General features: G+C 46.3%; 1 protein-coding gene across 1 annotated transcript in view; it reads left to right on the forward strand.

The window, feature by feature from the left end:
- Positions 1 to 247: 247 nt before the first annotated feature.
- BRD3 (bromodomain containing 3) overlaps positions 248 to 12045 on the forward strand; it is a 31746-nt gene continuing 19948 nt past the window's right edge. Inside the window, exon 1 of the mRNA XM_014873279.2 lies at positions 248 to 382. The gene's annotated coding sequence lies outside the window, so the exon portion shown is untranslated. The remainder of the gene's footprint in view (positions 383 to 12045) is intronic.

The raw sequence follows: 12045 nt of genomic DNA on the forward strand, positions 1-12045 counted from the left end.
CCACCTCCTCTCGGCTCCGTGTCGCGGTTCCCCTTCCCCGAGCCCCGCCAAGGCGCTTTCCCCGCCGGGGTCGCGGCGTTGTGCGGCCCCGCCGCCCGCTGACCGGGGCATCACCCCTGCCGCTGCCGTCCCCTGGCCGCCGCTCCGGGGAGGGCGCGGGGGGCCGGGGGGAGCCCCGGGGCCTTCTGGGATTTGTAGTCCGGGCTGCGGCCGCCGCTTCCCGCTCGGCCCGGCCCGGGACTACGGTGCCCACATGGCCTTGCGCCCCGGCGCATGAGCGCTCGGGCGCTGTAGCGCATCTATTATACTGCCTTGCCGAGGATAAAAAGAAGAGCAACTGGAGGGACTGTAAGGCAAACGTTGCTGGAGCTGCCGGGGCAAAGTAATCTATTTAATCTTTCCCTTTATTTGTTAGATGCTTGGGTGTGCATTGCTAGCACTGGGCCATGGTTTCTGGAGGGAGGGGGGCCGGGGAAGAAGGGGGAGGAAAGCAAAACCCACTTGGGAAAGGCCAATGCTGATTTTTTTTTTTAATTTTTTTTTTCCCTCCTCTCTTCTTGTGCTCCTTCTTGTTGCGAGAGCCCCGCGTCGCTCCCCGCGGCCCCGCAGCCTTTGTGCGCCGCCACAATCGTAACAAAGCGCGGCGGGGCTGGCTGCAGCCTGGCCATTGATTTCCTCTCGGCCCCGCCGCTCCTGCCCACCCTTTTCTTCTTCTTCTTCTTCTGCCGCTTCTTCTCCATCTTCTGCTCCCCCTCCCCTTCTCACCGAGCGCCCGAAGACGCCCCGGCCGGGCGCAGCCGCGGCCCCGCCGAGCCCAGCGCAGGACGGGCTTGCTTGCTTTCTTTCTCTTCTCTTCTCTCTTTTTTTTTTTTTTTTTTTTTTTTTGTTTTTCTTCTTCTTCCCCCTCTCTCGCTCGCTTTCCCTCGCTCTCGCTCTCTCTCTCTCTCTCTCTCTCTCTCTGCCCGCCATCTTTTGAAGGGGAAAAATTAGGGGCGAGGAAAAGGAGGGCTGCAGGCGCTCTCGAAAACAAGGAAAAAAAGAGAGAGGGGAGGAAACAAAAAAACAAAAAAAAAAAGGGAGGGAAAGGGACAAAAAGAAAAAATTAAAAAATATCGCGGAGGAACGGGAGGAAGGGGGGGGATTAGGCAGCCTGCAGCCCCCGGTGCTGGCGGTCCCCGGCTCCGGAGCCCGGTGGTGGCCCCAGCCCTGGGCCAGCGCCCGCCCGCCCGCTCCGGCCATTTCCCCGGCTGGCTCGGGAGCTGGAGAAAAAAAAAAAAAAAAAAAAGGTCTGAGCAGGCAGCGGATGAGATGGGCTGGAAAGTGCGCGTTTCGCGTGTTGTCCGCGTCCGCATGCATTTATTTGTGTATATGTGTGTGTGTGCGTACCCAGCTGCTCCGCTCGTGTAAATATCCGGTGTTTACCAAACTTTTCGCAAATAAACGGAAACCCAAGGGTTCGCTGCCTAAACTCGGTATGCTTTCTAGGTGTAAAAAAGAAACGCAGATTTATATATATAGAAGTGTCACGCTATAAATAATGCTGCCGATAATAAAATGTAAATCTTCAAAACTCAGCCGTCCTTCTCTCCTCCGTTTATGCTTCTTGTTCGGGTTTGGCACCTCCCTGGGCGCTGGGGATAGAGCATTATTTGTAGCCTGCTTGGTTTCACTTTCAAACAAAGCTGTAGTGTTCAGGTCGCGGGTCTTGTGTGCGTGCTTGGGTCTCGCAGGGTGTTAATTCAGAACGTGTTTTCCTCCACAATTGACTTTTGACAACGTGGAGAATGCGTTCTGTCAGGTTCGGGATAAATGTTCTGTGACAGTCCCAGAGTGTGGATGTTCCTTTCTGTTGATTTCTTCAGGAGTCAAAAGTTACTGAAATAAAGTTGTTTGGATGAGCAAATGTGATGGCTTCACTAATACTTCAAACTTTTATACGTAGTTTTTGGGATTGTTTTGGGTTGTTTGTTGTTTTGTTGTTTTGGTGGTTTTTTTTTTTTTTTTCATCTTAAGTTCCCTGACACTGGTAAATAATAACAGGTTAGGAGCTGACATAATTAGCAAAGCACACCTGCTGTTCCTTGCTGGGAATAGAGAAGCACGTTTTTAATATGCTTGTTAATATTTTTAACGTGTACAGTGTGAGTGTGTGCTGGGGGGGTGTGTCTACATGAAACTGAAGTCTAGTTTTAAAGCTGAAACTGTTGTCTTTAATTCACACAGTGCTAAGCCAAGGTATTAGAGGGGACTTGGTGACTGCCATATGTGCTGCAGGATCTGGGTGACAAGTGCAGAATAAATATGCATCGATCAAAACAAACAAGAAGTCCCCAAAGCAGTTTGGTTGCTTTACAAGCAGAAAAAGCCATGATCTGTATTGCTTACAACTCCCTGAGTGCTTGAGTGTTCTGTGAATGCAGGTCCTGCCTCCTGATCTGCAGATCACAGCGCTGGCAGGCTGCTGGGTGTCTCATTTTTTTTAGTACAGAAGTTTGGGGAGTTTTTAATAATACCCGGGAGGTTCCTGCTGAAACAGAGTAACTTCAGACCTCAAAGCCTTCCTTTTTGGAGAGAAGAAATGCTAAGATTGTGTATTTCTTTCACTCGTTCTTGTTTAGTGTTTTGAGACAGTGTTTAATAAAAGGCTTGGGCATGGGGTAACAACCTTATAAAATGTCTTAATTGCAATATTGTCTCTTCAGTGCTGAGACAGTAGCTATTGTAATAAAAAGCTTTTTAGTTGTAGTGACCTATGCGTGCAGAGTTTAAATTAAGAAAGAATGCAGGTGCAATGTGAAGTGTCTGAGGGTTGTTTTCAAAGCTGACTCTGGAGTGTTAGTTCTGTTATCTTCAAATAATAAAACTAGACTTCTAGAAATAAAACTGGTGTCACCGGTGTCACCAACGTGCTTACAAAAACTTTAGTTCTTGTCATTGAAAAAGTATTTAGAGGAAAAGCATGTTGAAGTCTGAGTTCCAGCTCAGTAAGCGTGCTGGGCAGCCTTGCCCTTGCACTGTCTGTCTTTAAAGAAGGCTGATTTTGTTATTAGTCAGTGTCTGCAAATGCAAGTGTTTCTGTGGCTTTCATAGCTGCTCGTGTCTTTGCACTGCTGTGTACAATGACTTAAATCCCAGTTCTTAATAATCTTGTAAAAGGCCTCTCTGCTGAGTTAAGAACTGTGTGTTTAAAACTCACCTCTCGAGATGGAGCGAGCCTAATGGGGGTTTTTGGTATCCTCAAGCCTCACTTGCAGGCCAGGGCTCCAGCAGAGTTTTCCCAGGCACATCTTTGATTTAGTGCACGTTCTGAACGGTGCTGTTTAATATTTAGCACTTCCCCTTCGAGGGGAGGCACTCGTGCAGTGGGGTGTGTGTTTCCAGCCAAGCCCTGCTGCACTCCTAGAATCTCACTCCTCCTCCTCCTGCTCCCAGGAGTAATCTGGGAGCCTGATCGCTCTTGTTGACAGCACAAACAACTTGGGAGTCAAATCCCTCTCCTCGGCAGCAGCTGAGTGATGTACTGAGGTCTCATATTTCAAAGGCTTAATTACTTTTACAAAATATATTACTCTGTCTACTTTGGTAAGCTATCAGGTGCTTTCAGCACAGGCAGAACTACACTTTGCTAAATAAATGAACAAAGAGTGTTTTGCATCTCAGTGTTGTTAATTGTTTCTCTTTAATCCTGGTTGCTCCTTCTTTGCTAATTTGCAAAATTCATTAATCCTCAGTGGGTTTCCCAATCATTACCATGAGCCATATGTTTTGTTATACTTGATGTTGGTTTTTTTTTTGGGTTTTCTTTTGTTTTATTTCAATTTGCTACATTATTCTTTAGTAATAGCCCAGAACCCCGTTGTAAGCAGTGGAGTTCTGGGAGTTGGGAGGGAGCCATTGTGTGCTGTGCTGCTCACTGAGCTGTCAGGACATTTTGGAAGGATCTGTGCATCTCCAGCTTTTCATTCCACGGGATCTTACTGCCACATCAGAGTTGTTTTGTCAATCGTTAGTGCTTGTTGGAGGTGAAAAACTTTCTGTGGCACGCTAACTCTTTAACCCACTTGTTGCTAAAGCCAGTGTTGGGAGGATGTAAATTCTTCTGGAGAGCAGTGCAGAAATTCTCTGTGACGTGCTGTGTTTTTTGGTTGTCCTTTTCCCTTCTTCTTGATAAGATACTGACTGAAGAAACTACTCACCTCTATTTTGGGTTCCTTGTGCACCTTTCCAGGCCTTGGTCTCTTTTCAGGAGATGTTGTCATATTTGGAAGTGTTTCAGCAGCATGGATAACCTGGTCAGAGGAGTTTTTTTCTTCTTTCCTGGGAGCAGGGCTTTCTCCTCTCCACCAGCATTGCAACAGGTGTAGCAAAGACAATTGGAGGTGAAATTTCTGTGCTTGAGGGACCGATTTGGAGCAAATTTCCCTGTCTGCACTGATGACATTTACTGTCAAACTTTGAGATTTAGACTTGTGTGTGATTGACACCAGTCTGCTCTGGGAATGATCCTGTTTGTTCCTGCTTTTCCTTTAAAAAGAGAGAAGCAGGGACAGGAAAGGATTGCTGTTCCACTCTTGAAGTTTACACTTGGAGAACTTTCCTGATACAGATGTACAGGCTGAGATGCTCTTCATGTGACTGACTTTCCTGTTGTAACCAAACCCTACTTGTATTGAGGAAAATACACATTTCTCCTTCTGGTACTTTGTCTTTTCAGCTGCTCAGCTCGTCCTCCTGTAACATCACAGAGGGTGCCTGGTTGGGGATCTCCTTCTCTCAAAACCCATCGATATGGCCATGCTGAGATAAATCTGTTTTAGAAAATTGCCCTGGTCCACTGGTTTGGCTATAAGCAAGTGCAGAGTCTGCAGCCCAGAGCTTTTTTGCTGGGAAGGGCTGCAGGATGTCGCTGCCTTTTTGCTTGCCAAGGCTGATTTAGGAGCTGTAGTGAAAGTGATAAACTGAGCACACGTGTGTAAGAATTGTCTGAGTTTAGTGGAGAATACTGTTCCTTCCTGGAAAGCATTGCTTTTTGCTCTTCCTTCCTGGAAAGCATAGCTTTTTGCAGCTTTTGTGTTGCTGCTACCGTCCTGCTCAGGGTCTGTGAAATAATGTCGAAGTGCAGCTCTTCAATGAAGAAGAGGGAATGTTTCTCCAAGTTTCCCCTGGAGTAAGTGGAGTATTAGGGATCAGCCAGTGTGCTGAAAGTGTATTCCTTTCCCGGGCAGGAACAAGCCACGTGGGAATCATTTGGGACACTTGTGTCCACACTGTCGTGGTCATATTTCCTTGGACTTGAGCTTCATCCACATGCAGGAGCTCAGAGCAGCTATGGGCTTGTGTGCTCTAAGCCGTGGGTGCTCTCGCAGGGGCTGTGCTCCTGTCCTCCTGTCCGTGTGTCCCCAGCACCGTTCCCTGGGGCTGAGGCAGTGGGGAGCACCTTCCTCCCTTCTCCTGAATCGGCAAACTCTGCTCAGGGCAGGGTCATAGACTTTAAGATCCACTTTTTTTTTTTTTTCCTTTTCTCGCAGGGATTGATTTCAAACACGCAAACTTTGTGCTTTGATGCTCTCTAAGGGAGCGAGTGCAGCTTAACCAGCCCGGCTTGTTCACACCTCAGCTGACCTGGAACTTCCTTGCATAGCTGAGCAAGTTTATGGATCTAGCCAACCTTAGCAAAATCACTTTTCATCGGAAGTAGTAGACCCCATAGAGCCTTTTGTACTTGTGTGGCTGTGTTTGCTTTAAGTTAACACACAGAGTTATTCCGGGACAATGTGCCTGTTCAAACACAGGGCACTTGAATTGCTTTGAGAACAGATAAAGCCAAGCTGGTGGGAGTGTGCACAGGGGATGAGTGGTGGTCTTAAATGGGAGGGTGACTGGTGTAACAAGTGGCTGCTCTGCCTGCAGAGCTGCAATGATTCTCTTGCTGTGGTGTGTGTCTTGCCCTGCCCCATTACCAGGTTCCTGTGCCTCAGCTAACAAACAGTATATTTATGCCCTGGTAATTAAATCTCTTTCATTTAATCCTTCATCCCCTTTAACTTGTATCGATTTTAGGTGGATTTTGCATGGGAAGGGTGCAGTGCTGTAGTTGTAAACCCAGAGCATGATTTAAGCCAGTGGCAGCTCCTCCATTTTTACTACACTCGTTGTGCTTTATGTCCTGAAACGGATATGTTCTTTTTTGAAACAATAACTTTAATCATTTAAATACATAAAAACAAATTTAGAAGTTAAGTAGAAGAAAGTGTTGGAGCACGAGAAGTGTTCAGGGGAGGTTGTTGATGAAGATGTTTTCTCTAATGAATCACTTTGGTTCTGCTCTGTACAGTGAAATGCTTCAAACAAGTTAACAGATGGATCAGGGTCTGTTTATTAGAAGTCTGTCGATGTTTGCATGGAGCTGCCCCTAAGGAGAACATCTGTAGCACTTGTAAATCATATTAATAATGCTGATATATGGCCTTGCAGAACTGGTGGTATAAGGGAGAACTGCAGTGTAGATTCTTAGCTCCACAGAGCAGGAAACAACCCTTTAAATAGATAATACAGAGGAATTAAGTGCTATTTGCAAGGGCTCTGTATTTTATACTTTGCTCAGACTACTTTCTGTACTTCGTTTCATAAAGAGGAGGTGATATTCCTGTTTCTGTAGCCTCTTAAACTCAGCTGGAAGGGGAATTTGACCGTATCTAACCCCCTCTCCTTAACAGGTGTCACTAAGGACCTTTTGGGTGTTGTGGTTTATCTTTTAGAAATGTTTTTAAAGAATGCTGCCGTGTGGGCAAAGGGATAAAGCAGATGGCAGTTTTAGCTTTGTACTTCCTTCCAATGACAAGGACTGTTGTACTTAGTCAAGAAGTTTTTTCCAGAAACCCCAGTGATGGTATTTGAACACCCTGTAAATGCAAGTTCCTTTGTGCTCTTGCTTCTTTTTTTTTTTCCTTTTCTTTAAAATTTGGTGCAGCCATAACACTGAGAAGGAGTTAATCTATAAATGTGTGGGAAAAGGCTAATGGCTTTAATTGCAGATGGCAGTGGAAATATTGATATTCCCATTTCCAAGTGGGGGATAACCAGCCTGCAGCCAGGGGTGTCAGAACTGTTGGCAGACTGGCTTGTAGTGGGAGTTTTTGTAATTCTGTGCAGGTACAGCAGATGCTTGGAGATGCTCTGCCCAGCAGGGAAGTAGTTGAGCTCTTGTGGCTTTTTCTTTTCCTTTTTTTTTTTTTTTTTACACTTTTCTTCAAAAAGCTTTCTGTCTAATAATCTCTCTTTTTGGAAATCAAAGTGCAGAAAAAGAAACAATCACGACAACCTGTTGTGGAAATGCTCTGTGTCATTTATTCACTGTGTGCTGAATCAAATGGAGTGAGTTTGATGCTTTTCCTTATGCTCTAAAAGTACACAGAGCACCATATGCTGATTAAAAAGAGGAAGGGCTGACTTTTTCAAGACTCAAATATTTAACTGTGCAGATCACATCCTTTAAAAAGCAGAAAACGAGGGTGTAGATGTACAGTTAGGAGTTCTGCACCCTGTGTGGGTGTTGCCACGTTCTGCTTTACTGGCTCTACCTAAATGCTGCTGCTCTGCATGCACTGGCTGAAACTTGGGACAGGGCCAGAGTGTGTGGGGGTTTTTTTGTTCCTATTACAGTTAGTTTGGTTGTTTTTTAATAATTCAGCTGAAATACAGTGTGTTGACCTAAAATTGGCAAAACTGTTTGCTGGAGTCACGGGATGAATGGTCAGGAGTGTCACTGGTGGAGAAGTTGTGCTTTGGAGAAGGGAGATGTAAATGAATAGGGAAATAAGGGAAATCAGAAGGGGCAGAGCTTTGATGGAGATGGGTTATGATGCTTTAGCCTGTAGCTCAGAAAAGTGGTCTGGGTGTGATCCAGCATTTAACAGCAGCCTGTGGTCAATCACATTTTCAAACTGCATGAAACAGGGAGCTTTCACTTCTGTTTCCTCACTCTCTTCATCCCTCCTTTCTTTTCCTGACTTTGTTTTGCTTTCTCCCAGAGGGTGTAGCTTAGCTGCCTGTTTCCTCTTGCAGTTGATCTGCTCAGTAGTGTTTATATCTGTTTCTATCCACCACTTTTGTTTCCTGTAAGAATACAAGCAGGAGCAGCCCCAGGCTGACTTCTGCTGAAGCCACTGAGTATCAGATTAAGATTATTCAGCATTATTATCCAGTTCTGAAATGATTAACAGCCTCAGCCTGCTGCTTGCCACTGGCTGGTGTGTCCAGGATGGACCTGTGGCTCCTGCTCTTTTAGCTGGCTGGTTTCTTCTTAACATCTCCCAGAAAGTGAGATTTTTGTCTTTTGCTCCGTGTGCTGTGGCAGCTCTATTTTCTGATGGCTGGGCAAGCAGGAATTCAGAGATTCCCTGAGATCTGTTACAAGCAAGTTCAGGCTGAAGGAGCATCAGTTTGTCACAGTTTGTCTTCCACTTTCAGAGCAGTTGGTGATGCTGATCTGAAGGATGCTTAGAAAGTGTGACTGTGGTTCATACCCAGGTGAGGAAATGGATTTGTAGTTCTGGTTGTTCTTGATATATGGATTTAAATGCAAAACCAGAGGCGAGCAGAAGTGGAAGAGTAGATTCTGTCCCTCTGTGAAGCTTAAAGTGATAGTAATTCCAGAAACACAGAGGTGGAGTAATGAAGGTGTCCAGCAGACAGCATTTGTGCCAGTTCTGAATTTGCAGAATTGGCCAGCCTGCAGAAGTTGGGACTGAGTCTGTGGAGTCTTTTGCTGTGCCCATCAGCAAGCCTTGAATTTGGGTTCACCAAAATTTTTCTACTCCTTGGCCAACTTTCATGTAAACATGGAGATACTTCTTCTTGATTAGGTTGCAATTTTTTGGTGCTGTTTTAGGAAATGTGATGGCAGAGAACAAGATCTGCATGCTCCTGCATCCCTTGCCCTTGTGCACTGGGATTTCTCTTGCTGGGATCCCGTTCTGCTGCAGGGAGTGGATGCTTCTCCAGGGTTGGGTGGCATTCACTCCCTGGGCTCTCCCAGCTATTGCAGCTGAGACAGTGGCAGCACCCACACATCTGATCAGTCTGACAAGAGTCTCCAGCCCCAGATATGCAGCACTGAACTTCCCTTGTCATTTCACCTCTCTCTAACAGCTGGAAAAGGAATTGAGTCGGGTAGAGAAACCACAAAATGTGCAGAGTTTGAGTTTGTTCCTGCCTGTGCTTAAATCTTCCTTAGAAAGAGATTTATCTTGATTGACCAATTAGTTGTATCTTGCAGGTGATAAGTCTGCAAAACCCTCTGTGGTGAGGTGCTGAGCCACAGAGACCTTGCAGCTTAGTGAGAGGGGAAAGCTGCTGAGCACTTTGCAGGATCAGGCTTGAAGTGGCTCCTGAATGCCAGAGGACTGGGCTGCTGCCTGTGTTGTGGTTTGCCCTGCACTTCCAGTGTGCCCTCAGCCACCTTCCTGCCTCCCCGAGCTCTCCTGCCCCTTGTCCTGCTCCTGACATGTCGAGAGCATGGATGGTATGTGGCCATGTGCCAGAACCTTCCCAGTGCTTCCTTTTTCCCCAGGCTGCAGGGCTGCTGCTGCATGGGAGCTTTTGGGGGGGATGCAGCCACCCCTACAAGTGCTAGGAGTTGCCAAATAAGTGTGCAGTGCACTGGATAAGAGAGAAAATCTGCTCTATGCAGGATGTTTTCCCTGTAAATTTTGGCTGTCTGGTTTCTCCCTGGCTCTGCCCCCCGTTAAGTGTTGTGGGTTCAGCCCTGTGGGTCACACAAGGTAATTCCATTGCTTCTCCACCTTTCCCCTCTGGGGAAAAATGGCACGAGCAGAGTCTGCCCAGACATGTGGTTATCCCAAACACTTCACTTCCTATGCTAAATCTCTCTTATGTAAAAGCCCAACAGTTTTTGTTTTTGTTTTTTTTTCCCATTGCCATCAAGGTGTAATATATGTGTATCTTGTGAGAGGCACAACCACCAGCATTTTCCTGTTAAGCACCTCCCCATTCCCATCCTGTTGATTTGGATGTGCAAGCCACCAGCTGCTCCAAGTACTCTGGAACCTGTTCATAGATCTCATTTATTACAGCTAAGCATTTGTTAACTTTTTCATCATAGGCCACCCAGTTAATTTGCTGAAGTGCCTCCTGGCTGATTCTTTGCAAGTGCAGTTCAGTTTATCTAAGTCCAGACCTTACTGCAGTCAGGTCTCAAAGCTGGCTGAGCTCCTTCAGTCAGGAATCCAACACAGAGTGAGCTCTGTAACCATTCACTTTTCCTTCCTCCTGCAGCCTTTTGAACAAAACTCTCTAACTCAGAAGCTTGCACAAAACCAACACAGGCTGAGTTGAAATTTGCCTCAGTGTTTTCAGGGGGGCCACAAAAAGCAGGGAAGGAAGAAATGTCCAGAGGTCATTCTGTCCTCCCCAGTGCAAAGAAAGGTTAACCATGCCTAATTCATTGCTGACATTGGTCTCTTAAAACTATTCTCAAAACCAAATTCAAAGCTATGAAAATGAACTTGGTTTAGTGTTAACCATCATTCTTTGCACTTGAAATTGCAGCCTTTAGAAATCAGTTGGGCTCCTCTGATTTGTGTGTGACGTGCAGCTAAATTCCTGCTCAGACCTGATCAGAAGGTGCTTCCTGTGGCACTAGTGACTTGGGAGAGAGAAATACTCTGGCCTCAAATTATCAGAAAGCCCATCACTTTATTTGAGGTGCCTAATAGTGTTTATAAGTCTCCAGTGCTTTTAATAAAGTTACTTTTGGGTATCCCTGGGTTGGAAGGAATCTCATCAGAGATCTTACAGCAGTGTGACTTGCAGGGAGCACTGAGTAGACATCAAAAAAAGACCCTTGAAATTATCAGTTACTCCTGGCTGATTCCTACCTACTGGTTAGGAACCCACAGGTTCCTTACTGAGGAAACACCTGCTCTTATAATAGCCAAGGAGAGACCAAGGTGGGAAAGGCATCTGCATAATCTGATGAGCATTAAACCAACCAAGTCAAAAGCCAAGGAATTGACTTAATCTGCTGTGATCTTTTCCCCTCCCTCATTCAGAGGTGAGCTCAGGACACAGTTGCATCTCCCAGTCTCAGGATGTTATTAGGGTGGTGCTCAAACTAATATGCATGAAAAGCAAATCTGTGATGTGTGGAATTAATGATTTGGGAGACAGCAAGGGTGGCTGAATGGACTTTCAGCGTGCTGCAGTGTGCCATAGGGTCACTACAAGCCAAATTCCCAGCTCCTGCAATGAAGCCAAGTGTAAATCCCAGTGTCTTGAGGGGGTGGCATGTTGTGTGAAGTGTCTGTCTGCCAGGGCAGGGTTGGCTGATAAAGCAACTCATCTGTCCTCAAGTCTTGCTCTCAAATTGCACATCCCTTGAGTTTGAAGACACCATCCCTGCTGATGTGGTAGTAGGTCCTGAAAGCTGCCTCAAGTTCAGTTCCTGTGTGGGGCTAGGAAGGGAAAGCAAGGGACGAGGAAAAGGAGGCATCCCCAAGTTTTGTTTCCTTCTGAGGAGACTGGAGGAGTGCTGGTGTAGCCTTTCCTTTGTACAGCCATAGAATGAAATGGGTACAAGCCTCATTAATAACCTTACCTGACTTTGTTTTTGAGGTTTAGTAGTGCTAAACTTTCCCTGCAGAGAGCCTGGACAAGATGACCAAGGCTGGGCTGCTTCTCTAATGTGGGCAGTAGCACACGGTGACAAATCTGACCAAACTTCCACTTGTTGGGAAAAAAAAAGAGACTGAGAACCTGCTTTGGAGGCTGCATGGAGCCAGTGTGGGGAAGCAATGCTTGGAGGACACTGCTCTGACTGCCCTGCTGGCAAATTTTTGGGTCTGGCTGCTGACTGGGGGCCTCTGGGCGAGTCATTTTACCGTGGTGTAAAGTGTGAGTTGTGAGCAGCAGCCCTCTGAGGAAGGAGCAGGGTCTTTGTGTGTGCAGAGTGTGAAGTGCCAAGGGACCTTGGTCTCTGCCCAGCCTCTGTGTGCTACTGTAATGAAAATAAAAATGTGCAGATAA

Source organism: Sturnus vulgaris, chromosome 22 (assembly GCF_052056855.1).
Source record: "Sturnus vulgaris isolate bStuVul1 chromosome 22, bStuVul1.hap1, whole genome shotgun sequence".
Lineage (NCBI taxonomy): Eukaryota > Metazoa > Chordata > Aves > Passeriformes > Sturnidae > Sturnus > Sturnus vulgaris.